At 48.6% G+C, this 13,277-nt stretch overlaps 1 pseudogene; it reads right to left on the reverse strand.

Annotated features, from left to right (window-relative positions):
- Positions 1–1,317: 1,317 nt before the first annotated feature.
- On the reverse strand, positions 1,318–11,384 carry LOC149326577 (cytoglobin-1-like; annotated as a pseudogene).
- Positions 11,385–13,277: the final 1,893 nt, after the last annotated feature.

The following is a 13,277-nucleotide window of genomic DNA, read 5'->3' on the forward strand; positions in this document are numbered from 1 at the left end:
TGCTAGGCTGCTGACCCGAAAGACGCGGGTTCGATCCCGGACGCGGCGGCTGGAATTTCTTTGGAGGAGAAATTCTAGAGGCCCGTATACTGTGCGATGTCAGTGCACGTTAAAGAACCCCAGGTGGTCGAAATTTCCGGAGCCCTTCACTACGGCGTCTCTCATAGCCTCAGTCGCTTTGGGACGTTAAACCCCATAAACTAAACTAAACTAATTAATAAATGGAGACGTTTGCTAACCTTCATAAAAATACGCCGCAAGGAAAGCGATTAGAGAGAAAGCAAGTTTGGCCAGCAGCTTGACATGTAAAAGCGCAAAACGTTTTTGCGCCATTATTGTAACAAACTTCTCAGGTTTTGAATGGCGGTGCAGACACCGAGTTCTGCCGACTCTGCTGTCGCTACCTTGGCCAGCTGGCTGTTTACTGTCGGCAGCAGAAATTTACGGTTCGCGCGTTCCTGGAGAACGGCTTACTGTCGCGTTGCGTCGGGACCAACTGACCTGGAATTCTTTGCGGTCGGATAGGGAATACAAGTAGCATTTCGCCTTCAGCCATTTCAAGCCATCGACTTTCATGACTAACCTATATATCTTTTTCTCTACGCCCGCGTCCAAGTAAATATTTGATGCCGGTTGTACGAGTGCAGGCACTAAGCAGTCGTGAGCCAGTGCTTCACGGCTTGAAGCTGGCCGTCGCACGAAGCCGTACCACGCAAAGTCAACGAGGTACCTCCACACTCGCTGTTGCTCCCAAGCAGGTAGCAGCAAAATTTATCCTGACATCCTCCCTGACCTCTTACAATCGAAGCGTGGCACTGAGCAGCACTGCGGGATTCGATAAGGTTTCATAAGGTGCCTCTTGGGCAGCTCTGAATTTTGAGCGCAACCGGTCACGTGGTAAGAGCCTCGGATAGTGAAGAGATTTTTGCATGTGCAGGAAAGGTTGACAGTTCTGTTCTATAATTCCGTCACTGTCACTGAAGGCGTTGAATAGATTTAAAAAGCCCAAAATGCTGCAACCACGGATGATTTATACCACACATCCGATGCACGCGTGCATTTGCGAAAAAATCCGTCCGAGAAAAAGATAACTGTACATTTAGGGTATCAAGGCGCAATGTGTAATACAACATGCACGCTACGCGATCTGCAAACATATTCTGCGCAACAAACTTAAGCACGAATCTACGCTGGTGCCTAATAGCGTTAGCAAGACGAGATCATTGCATATCGTAGGTGTGCGTCGAGAGTTTACGAGCGCCGCTGTAGCGATAACCACCCTGATATGCAGCCCTGATGTTCCGTGCCCTTTTTTTTTCATGGCTTTTGTTTCCTAAGGATGCTCTTCTCCTTTCGCGGGGCCTTCCCTGTGGAGCTTTTGTCCTCGGCTGCGCTCCTGTCCTGCAGCAACACAGCGTCGGCGTCCACACCTCGCTCCTCGGTTCCCGACCTGTCCACTGTAGGGGCGGCGCTCTGCTTGCGAATAATGCGCGGCGGTCTCCTTGCAGCCTTCTGGGTGTCAGCCGCAGGCTTGCAGCTGTCTGCCGCAGGCTTTGTCAGTGACGTCAGCATCACCTCGTCCAACACCGTCGTGGTGCGGCTGTAACTCTCCGATGCCGCCGTAGAGGCAAGCGAGGCCTTTTCGGCGCGTTCCGCGGCCGCCTTCTCGTACACGTCCGTGATGATCGCCACCATGCACTTCACGCAAGTCGGCAAAAGAAAACAATGCGTGAACCGGTGCAAAATGGTCGGGTATGTAGCGTTTCAGTTTGTGAAGTTGACACCGGCTATGAGAGACGTCGTACTGCAAAGCTCGAGTTTAACTTATGGCACCTGGAGTTCTTCAACAAGCACTCAAAACGCTCAGGGCCGCGGACGCTCATTGTGTTTCGCCTCAAGACGAATTTAAAAGCGGCATCGATATATTCAAACAAGGCACCTGAGAGGTACTTGTATTTGGGCGTGTTGGTTCATAACTTTTCAGGAGGACACAGGGGCGCAATAAAAGACACGGACAGAGAAGTAGACAGGGACGAGCGCTTACTATCAACAGGCTTTATTCCACGTAGACCGTTAATATACCTTCGCTTTACCCAAGCGCCACTAAGCGAATCACAAGCACGTGAGTTCCAGAGAACACCAAAAGAATTCCGAAGGCAGGCGATTAGAGAAATCTATCTAAGAAAACCATTTCACATCGGCGAAGTATCACAGATGAATCACTGATGCAGTTATCTCCTTTTTTTTCTAATGTAATAGGCTTCCACCAGTTCCCATTCAATCTGATCGCGGCTTATCAACACTACTTTGCAGTCCGATAAGCGGGGAAAACAGGAGACATTAGTCTTTTTAGTGCATTCTTGGCAATGTTCCGGGAGATGGGAGCCTGTTTTCTTTAATGAGTTATTGTGCTCCAGAAGGCGCTGGTTGAGGCAACGTCCAGTTTTCCCGACGTAAACCTTCCCGCAAGTGAGCGGGAACTCATATACAACTCCTTTTTTGCAGGTTACGTGGGGTTTACGGTGTTTTACGCCACACTCTTGCCGTTATTCTTTTCTTCTTACCCGTGCACATAGACCGGACAACTTTCGCGGAGCAGAAAAAACCACTTCTACTCCGTACTTCTTGGCTACCTTCTTGATGTTGTGGGAAGTTTTGTGTACGTATGGTACCACCTCCAGCCTTGAACACTTCGTTGGGTCTTTCGCATTGCTCCGCTTGCTGCCCTTCAAGTTTTTTACCAAGGACTGCGTCACAGCAAGAATGAGGGAATCAGGGAAGCCTGCCTTTTCCAGCCTTGGGACCTGTGACATGAAGCCAGCGTAGGAGGGCTTAGAGAGTCTCGTTAAATCACGTGCGGTGCCCGGATGCTGTCGTTTCAGCTCCCGGATGTGTGGAATTCATTCAATAAAACTTGGGTTGGGCCTAGTTGGTACATGATGTTGTGAAGGTGTATTCATTGCCCGGATGTTGGCTCTCGGTCTCGGCGGGAGCTAAAAGCATTTCATGCATAAAAAGCCCCACGGCCCCTTTCCTTGGTGTCACGTTGCCACATCAGTAAAATTCGTCCCACATGTTTGTGGGCAGGATTTTCCTAGAGTTTACTTTTTTTGCCTCGTTTTGATGACAGATGCAGGGATGAGAGTTTGTCTGTCCTGCTGACTCGTCCATGTCTTTCGGCGCGCTTTACGTCGAACGCGGCTTTCCAGCTAGCCTAGACCCATACCCTAATGAGTGATCTATTGCCTGGCCCGACTACTACTGATTGAGACCACAAGCCTGCGTCTTTTGGAAACTGGAGCAGGCAGTGCCGCGGAAGCGAGGAAGGCGGCCCGCGTTGCTCTGACTCCGTTTTTTAGTTTAGCTTGGCAGGGATAATAGCATTCAAACGAAGTGGTTATCATATTTGAATCGGTCGCTATTGATAATTGTTTTCTTGAAGTTCTGAAAAGCAAAATAATACATAAGTTAAAGTTGTCCTGGAATTGGGCTACTTAGTCATTAAGAATCAGCAAAACGTCTCCTCATCGCTTCAACAATCTACATGCAGTCAACACCGTTCAGAAAAAAAAATTCAACTCAACCTTTTGCATGATTTTTTCGCGGAACAAGTAGCTGTGATAATATTACCAATAGGTTTCAGACATGTCACAGCTGTACAGCTCAGAACAGTGTGGCGACGCACCGCTTGGGAGAGAAATTTGCCATTACTGCGTGCAATTTTCCGCATATAGAATAAGATGAAGATATCGGAAAGAATGTAGAAAAATGGGTTGTGAACTACGCAGAAATAGTTATATTTGGTAGGTCATCCTCCGCGCTGCTGGCCTACCCGAGCAAATTAGCGCCCTGTGAACAGGCCTTACGCAAGCACAACAAATGCAGCATAATTCTACTGAATTCGGCGACCATGACACTTTAAATTGCAAAGACTGATGAACACCAAATAACAGCGCTCCTTTTTCATGAGGGTAGTTGATTGGGCAAGTTGGCTGTTCATTATGGAGCCTGCAGCGCCTGCTAGTTGCGCCTGCGTAGGATGGTTGGGTGTGTACACCCCGCTCTGTTTCACGCGCACCTCGGTGTGCTAGTTTAATGAATTACTGGGCTCCCTCAAACAGCTTCTCCGGTTGTTCGCTCTGCGGTTCCGCGCTCTGCGTGGCGGCGGCAGCCTGTGCTTCTGGTGGTTGCCGCCGCATCCAGATGTCGCCACAGGGATGGTCTTTAGCTCCGGGGTGGGAAGCGAATGCTGTGTGTGCCGAGACAGCAGTGTGTGTGCAGTCATGCCCACTAGCCGGACGCTGCGGGTCCCCAAGCTGCTGTCGCTTCCGCTGCCATGTAATGGAGAATACCTGCGCCACAACTTGTTCTCGCCGGGTCGTTCTGGCCATAGCGAGTAGTGTCCCCGTCCTGCGCGGACTAACCGTCCTGAACTACGCCCCTTCATGCTTTATGTGACATCTATATCCTCGTTTTATTCTTCTTCCATACCCCTAAGTGTGCAAATGTGTTACTACATTGTATTACACCAAAGCGTGCTCGAGCTGTAGAGAATGATATACTGGGCAACATTCCGCAGAGTCGATAAACGACCAGAATCGACGACACCAAAGCATGCGCAGTTTGTGCGGAAGGTCGAGCCAGCTATGCGTTGTCTACTGTGACGTCATCCTGGCGCTTGGCTTGCGGAGGTAGAAAACGTTGAATGCAAAGGCTGTACTCAAATATAAAGCAATGTTTCTCGCAGCTACAAAGCAGCGCGGTATTTCTGCGATATATAATTCTCTAATTTGAAATTCCGCTTAAAAATTCTTTTTTCTGGGATGCAAAAGTAATGCAGGGGAGACGTCTCTTCTAGTTCTGTCCACATTCTAATCTAAACCTTTAGCCCTCTTCACCTAGACAATTGTATTTTTCTGAATTTCAATAAATTTCAAATTTCGAACCCATGGAAACCCGCGGGCGATTATTCAGCGAAAGTATGAGGAACTTGTCGAACCGTTTCTCCGGCTTGGAGCGTTTTTGTATTGCTGTCACACTCGCCCGATGCTGGGTGTGTTTGTATAGAAATCAAACCATGCGTTATCACATTCGCATGCCCTGTGATTCATGGTCGTCGATGGTCATGTCCAGACATGATCGTCGTCTTGATATGAGGCATCACGTTTATATTTGCTGGGGATTGTTTTGTATGGCAGCCGTTGCCGTGTATAGCGACGAGTACGTGCATGAGCATGATGAAGTGTGCTAATCATGACACATGATGTGTGATCACGACAAGCATGGAATGTCATGACTAATAACATAGAGAGCATGACATCACATACAGGTGACGCTACCAAGCTGGAACTGACGTTACCAAACGGCATAAGACGTCCGGAAGTTAGCCTTCGAGCCATGAGTAGCAACAGGAAATGTCACCGCCAAGCCTGAAGTGACTTCAACAAACCATTAGTAGCCCAGAGAAGACGTCACCGAACAGGAACTGTTGCGAGAACAGTTCGACTACTACCTTCTGGTATCGAAAGCAAGCCTGCGCGTTATCCGACGTCCTTAAGTTTATCCAGATAGCAGGACGAACCGGTACAGGCGTTGCCAGACTTAATCTGGTCGCGAGACGTATCTTCCGGTCACATTTCTAATTTAGTTAGGCCACTTCCGGGTTGGCGGCAGCATTATGCGACTTCACGCTCGCTCAGCATGACAAGTTATGACACGCTTGTTACGGCCTGGCATCACGTGTCATGCTTAGTACTCCATGAAAGACGCACATATCTCTTCCCTACACAAATACAATGGTTTCCATACACACAGGTTAACTGCACTAAATGAGTGATTTTGACTGATGCTTTTACGTGATGTCTCTCCCAGACGACTTTTGCACTGTGGAAAAATGTCTCTAAAAGATTAAGAAATAAAGTGAATACATTTTTCAGAAATATTCGTTTTTATGTAACTGCCGGAAAAAATTCCAGAGGATTATGTCACTTCCTAATGCAAATTTGAGCACAGCCCATCACCTCTTTCAGCTTTCCGATAGATTAAGGCAAAAGAATTCGAACAAGACATATATGTACAATTGCAGGCTTGTTATTTTTCCCACATATTCCTTCTTCACGAAACACTTCACTAACAGTTCTCCATTGTCATGAAGGAAGCTTTGTGGACGGAGAAATAGATGGATATATGCTCGACTTGCTGCACCAATGCCTGGTTCTCAAAGGCGAGGTCAGCGCAAGTATTTCGCGAAGTTGTCACAGCTGTGGGAGCCGTTACGAGCGAGAGGAACGGGATGTTCTGACGGCCTCTTTTCCTCCTCCTCCTCCTGCTCCTCCCAAGGCTTCCTCTCCATCGACACCCAACCCCGGTAGAAACCGAGTTACGAAACCAGATAGCAGCCCTAAAAGCGCAGATCGAGGTGCCAACGAGGAAACTAGAAATTTCGCCAGCTAAACCCCAGCCACCTCAGCAAGAGGAGGCGATGGAAAGCGATGCGAAACCTTGTCTGGAAACCAAACTAGAAGCTTTGATGAGAAGGGTGCAGGAATCCATTCCCACCACAGCCTCACCACAGAAAGCGAAAGCGATGACGGTTCGCAAGTACGCTAACACGAGGAGACTCCAGCATCCCCGAGACTACAGGATGCGTAGGGTGATGAGCGAGGACGAGGAGGAAGAGCAGCAGCAGCAATTTCCCCTTCAGAATAACAACAATCTCCACATACAACATGGCGAGACAAACTAAACTAAAGAGAATCCCATAATATTAACTCAGTGGAATAGTCGAGGCTTGAAATCCAGGACTAAGAGAGCGCATCTAAGGGTGCACCTGTGTACGTACGGGCGTACTCCAGCATTGGTGGCCGTGCAGGAATCTGGCGGGAAGTGCGTCTCACCAACTACAAAACGTTTCTACTGGACCCTCTAACGTGCATCTTCGTGCACAAAAATTTCACTGCAAATTTCGTAGATCTGCAATCACAAACCAGCTTTTCGCACGTGATGGTGACTCCTCTGGCAATCAAGGAGGAGGATTCGCCGCTCCACATCCTGAACGTGTACTGGCCACCTAAAGGAAAAAACGTAACCTTCTCCACACTCCTTCTCCACACTCCTATCAGAGAAGCGGGACGAGACCCGCTACTCGTAATGGGATAGAGAGGACATACGAGGACGGAAGCTAGCGGAGGCGGCGTCCACGTTAGGCCTAACGCTACACACCCACCCGACGTGCCCCACGCGGATGGGGAACTCAGCTCAGAGGGACACGTGTCCCGACTTAACCTTCACGAAAAACGCGAGCCGAGTGCAGTGGACGAATCCGGAGGAAACCCTCGGTAGTGACCACACTCTGATCAACATAGCGATCAGTACGAAACCCCTTACCAGACCGACGGGGCACACCGCTGCCCGACTGGACGAAATTCAGAATGGAATACGACGTCAGCTCCATCCAAAAGCAGAACTATTAATCTTGGACCAAACAGCGGCTGGCCAACCTGCGTTCGACGGAGACGCAAGTAAAGCTCTCAGAGACGGCGACCGACGTGGACACCCACCTCCTCCACCTCTCGGCAGCCAGACGCAGCAAGCTCAAAAGATCGCGCAGACAGAAGCATATCTGAAGGCTGAAAGCTCGGAAAGCGGCGATCACTAAAGAGGTGGCGGAATACGCGGCGGAACTCGCGGCCGCGAACTGGGTACCCGATTTTAATCCGGTCTATACATTCAAAGATATTACAACATATTATCAAAATTGTCATCGCCTTTACCCTAGCCCATGTAAAGGCCTGAAGAAGGCGGATGCCTTCATATAACTGCCTTCATACTGCAGCGCATAAATTGCGCTGCAGTATGTATAAAATAAATGAGCGGCTCCTTCTCCGCCTTCTCACCAATACATTGCTGTGCCCGGCAGCGCTAAAACATTTTGACCCCTCCTTTAGCGGCAGCTGCCCACAATGTAGTGCAGTGTCTTCTGACACCTATCACATGGTGTGAGCCTGCCCCTCCAACCCCGCTATTCCCCCCATCCCCAACCCAACCCGGGAGGACTGGGAGGCGACCCTGCTCGGCTGCCACAACTTACAGGCCCAACAAGCCTTAGTCGGGCGCGCCCGGGCGGCGGCCACCGCCACTGGGGTCCCATACTAGGGACCTCCACCTACTGTTTGTAAGGATCGGTCCCTTACGGGCTGATCCAAACATACCTCCTGTTCATTATTTAATAAATGTTTTCACCACCAACTGGGTAGATAGGTACAGCGGGGCCGCTAGTCAGATGTCTAGCAAAAACACATGGCGTTTCTTCCGGGCACTCACAGATCCAAACCAGACGCGCACCGAGACGCAGAAGCACCTGCACAGAGCGATACACACAATTCAAGGAAATGCGGCCCACTTCGCCGTTATGTGCTTTCCGTCTGGTCCAGGTGTCAACCGAGATGTTTGAGACAGATACCGCGCATTTCCTTTCCTCAAAAACCAATTTAAAAATTTTACCCTCTGCTTTCCAAGCCTCCGCTCTATTGGTTTCGCAGCTGTGGGAGACAGATGCTGAGCATTTCTTTTCCTCAAAAAAATACCGAATACACTTCGGAAATTCTAAAGTGTGCTTGGCGAAAGCCTTGTGGTCAACCCACTGTCGCTTCGGTGAACTGCTTGGCGGCGAATCCCTGGGCCGCTTCGGAGCCATGCGTCTCACTCACCCGACTACAAGGAAACGTCTGGCGAAGGAGCGGCGGTGCAGTTGTCACCGCCGATGTGTGCGCGCTCGTTCTACCGCTACTGTGTGGCGTCACGGTTGCTATGCATAGATGCGCCCCCAGTGGCGCGCCGGTTGCTAAGGAGGGCAGGAGGTTGCGCTTTTACTTTCTCCTTTCCAAGTTCCCGCTCATTGCTTCCACTGCTGGCTAAAAAGGACAACGGTGACTGCTACACCGCGAAACACTGAAACGGGGCCTAATAGCTGCGCTCTAAAATCTGCTTCCTATATTTAGGCAGGTAGGTAAACAATACTATTGATTCTTGAAAGAATCAGGCACTTTTACGCTTTGGGGACGTCTCGGCAATTCCAAAAGGTTTAGTACCGACTTCGCATTCCAAATAGTCTACCTCAGCAAGCCAAGCGCCAGGAAAGTACCGTAGCAAAAGACGCGAGGCTGACTCTATCGTTCAACCTATGCGCCTAGTGAGGCCGATTCTCACAGTTATGGGCGGGGGCTTTGCAGAGCGTGACTCCCACGCTGCAGCATGTTCCCCTTAATAGCCGACCGTACTGTGCAATGCATCATATGCACTACAATAAAATTTTTGATTAGTATCGCCTTGGGTCTTGGGCTTGGGCAGGGCATGCAATGCGAAGCTACGATAACGGCTGGTTCTTAAGGGTAACGGAGAGGATTCGAAGAGAGGGCAAGCGGAAAAGGAAGCGGCAGGAAGTTAATTGGGCAGATGAGAGTAAGAAGTTCAGGTGTGCGATGGCCGCCGCTGGCAAAGGTCAGGGTTAATTCGAGAGACATTGCACTAGCCCTTGCCTTGCAGTAGGCTTGGTCAGGGCGACGATGATGAGGCTTCCAGACTGAAGCAGTCTGAAGAAAACCTCCAACGAGACGAGAAGTACCAAATATGTATGTTTCTTAATAAGTAAAAACATTTCAACCGTGCTCATAAAAGCACCTAAACGGCTTAAATTAATTCGCAGAGGCTACCTTGAAATCCTTCCTGTGTGCACGAAAAACATTCCCTCAGCGCATCGTACCACATCAATTAAGGAGGTAATAAATATTTTCATTGAACCAGGGAAAAAATAATTTTCGGGTAAAAATTATACCCCACTGAAGGAATAAAGCAAATTTCCAAAATGAAATGCTCTAAAGGACAACCGAGTTGATCCACATAAGTGCATGTTTAGTGTGTAAGTGGTTGTTATCCGCCGGAACCAGATAACCTCGTTGATCTTGCAAGGTGCCGACTCGAATGTCATACCGCTAGTGTGCTCAGTTGGCGCTCTTAGTCATGCACAGTGCATGTTCATGGGCTCAAGATTTTCCAGGTATGCTAGGGCTACCTTTGCGAAGCCTGTTGCACGGACGTATGTTTTGTGTACATTTTTTGCAGTGTATATGCCATATAGGCCGTTAATGGTAGAAGGACACAGCTTACAAGATCAGCGAAATGGCGTGTAAGATATTGCGATTATTATCCTAGGCTAGGCGTCGCCTCTCAAGAAATGCGGTTGGTACATCCGAGTGATATGGAAGCCGATATGGGGAGGGGGAGGGGGGGGAGGGGCGATGTGAAGGGGGCACACCGGCATTTTATTTGATGATTCGCAGGTGGTAGAAATCTCGCTGGGTTGTCCTCTAAAAAGAAAATTCATTCCATACAGTACGAAACGTCACGCATTTTTGTAAAGGTATTAACGCACACGCGTCCTTATCACTGATATTTCTAAGAAGCACCCAGGCGAACTTTGCGGAATAAAGTTTTGAGACTATCAACGGGTTCGAGACCTCAAGAAAAATTCAGAATTCGCGAAATGAAACAGCGGCACGAGAATCCCAGTTGCCTTTGCGTCCTACAGCATAGTAGAATGGTTGCCTGCAACCGCGAGTTACAATTCAAAGGGGTTTGGTGGACCTATGGTCGCCATACTCTCAGCGCTTATGAACGAGATAATATTAAATAACCAAAGCAAAAAAATTGCTTCAGCGTTCAAATTTAGTTCCAGTGCCTTCATCAACACCATGTCCTAACTGTGCGGCTCCTCTCTGGCATTGTGTTGCTGGCCGGAACTTCTTGTTCTAATGTGTTGCTTTTCTATTCTATGCTACCCGTGGTCGCGTAAGAACTGTCCAGCTCCACATAGCAGTGTACGATGCGCAGGCTAGCAGTGTAACTGGAGCCAATGTATTGCTCACCGTGAGGAATTTTCCCCAGGCCTCGACAGCAGCTGGCGTCATGTGCCGTTCATCTGTGGACTGCAGCGTATCGACCAGACACTGGCCCATCACCTCGAAGTGGAGCGGCTTGACCCCCTTGCGGCGCACGTGCTCGGTCGCGTTGCGCCGCACCAGTATCTCGAAGGTGGCCGGGTCGCGCTAGCTCTCCACCATGGAGGTGATGTGGTATCTGATGGAGCCCCCGTGCGCCCTGAACGTTGGGTCTTCCTTGAGCGCCGCCACTGTCTTGCCGCGGAAGGGCTTGAACAGTTGAATGTACTCGGGGTGTTTGAGGAACATGGAGAGGAAAAGGAGCACGCCGTACTGGGGGTTCTCGCTGGTGAATTTGCGCCATGTCTGCTGGACGAGCTGCACCTCGCTTTCCGTCAAGCCTGTGAGCTCGTCCGGCAACTCGCCAGTCTTGCGGTGAATGTTGCCCATATGCGCTCCACGACGTCTTTACGTGAAGAAAATGTACAGCCTCTGAGCTTGCTGGCATGGACTGTGCGGAGCGACAAGAAGAGCGTGGTTGGGAACACCGATTAGGGCTTCTTCTTCTTCTACTACTTCTGGCTAAAGCGCACCGCTAGGGATTGATGCTCGCACCAGAAACGTTAAGGATTCTTTGATCTGCCTCAGAAAGAAGGCACTCTATGTTCATTATAGGAGCACATTATGTGGTTCTGTACTCACTGTGAATATCATACATGAGGCAGCCTGACAGCACGTTTCACAGGAATGATATGAAATAGATATGAGTAGTTTCCTTTTTGTAATTGCCGAAAACGAGCAGCTGAAACTACGTTAGAATTATTTGTAATGCAAGAAAATTTGGATACTTCAATTTCTGAAGACAAACCCAAGTCTTTAGTACATGGTCCAGTACAAGTATATACTTTACATACGAACACAACATGTTATAAGCAGCAGTTATGATACCACTAAGTCTTATTCGAATAAGAAATTTGCGAGTTTTTCCTATTTCCTCCTTAGGCAGATTTGGTTCATATCGAAAAGAAGCTGCTCAATCTTTTTCTACACTAACTGCAAGTATACGTGTTTATGCGAGTTATGATGTTATCCACATGCAACCTGAGCAGAAGGAAAAGAAGAAATTAGGCTGGGCGATCGCCATCCAAAAGTACTTTAAAATGTTTGCTAATACTTCCGTGATATAATTTTTAGTGACGCCTTAGGCCTATGTCCTGCAGTTGGCTTTTTATTTTTGAAATCTTTTTACGTCATTTCAGGTTTCTTCACCAAAAAAAATTCTCTGTCCTTGAAATCCGTATAATACATTTGGCGCGCAGCACAAAATGCCAATGCACTAGAAGGGTCTAGAATGCTAGAAGAGTCCAAAAGAACATGCTACGCCGGCTCTCTATGTGCAGGCAGCGGAAAGGCTCACTTTTAATTTTTCATGCACGGCACTTTTTCTTCTACCCGACAATCATCATAGGCATCATGCCACATACAGCGAAGTCGTGAGTCTCCTAATCACGTCGAAAGAAAAAACTGGTAATAGCGCAAGAAACGAGGACACGGAAGGCACATAAAAGACAGGACTAACGCCGGTCCTTTTTTTCTTTCCACACGAGCCAACTTGCCCAAACTAAAGTTTTACTTCTAATCACGTATGTTAAATTGGTTGATATTCGTTTACTGCATTAAGGCGTTCGTTTTTCTGCTCTCTGGCAAGTGGTCATAGAATGAACAAGAAGGATTTTCTGCAAGAGGTGCACTGCAAATCATTTCTAACCCTTAAGGGCAGAATGTGATCTATAAACCCTTAAAACACCCACGATTTTCGTGAAAAGGGTGTCGCAATAAGGTACCACCAAGGGTGTAAAGTTTGTAGTTTTTTTTTTGCGTATATACACCACTTGAGATCGTTGAGGTGCAAAATATGTGTTTAGTTTACTCACAAAAACAATAAATATTATAGACAATTACCCACAGGGTACGACCAGTGATCAGTTCGCGCCAAGCATCGCTGCTACTTAAGTGGGCTCCACCGTATGCACTGGACTGCCTGTGAACAAACAGAAAAAGAAGTCTGCACTGCGCACAGTGCATTTTCTCGGTTCCGGCCTCTGATCTGCGTTCGGTCGCCCAAGTTGGCCTTCGCTCGAGAGCGGAGAGCAGGTTATGGAGGTGATTCCCCGATCCGGCAGCTCAGTAGATCAGTAGGTCAGCGGGCACCCTAGCACCCGTGAGTCGCTACTACAGATTTGTCTTGCGGAAAGAGAATACGAAGGAGAATGGCCAGTATCAAACTTTCAAAATTGCCTCGTGAAATTATTGTCATAAAGATCATTACTGACCCTACCAGAG

The sequence above is a fragment of the Amblyomma mixtum genome, chromosome 10 (assembly GCF_055824585.1).
Source record: "Amblyomma mixtum isolate Tamu chromosome 10, ASM5582458v1, whole genome shotgun sequence".
In the NCBI taxonomy this organism is placed as follows: Eukaryota; Metazoa; Arthropoda; class Arachnida; order Ixodida; family Ixodidae; genus Amblyomma; species Amblyomma mixtum.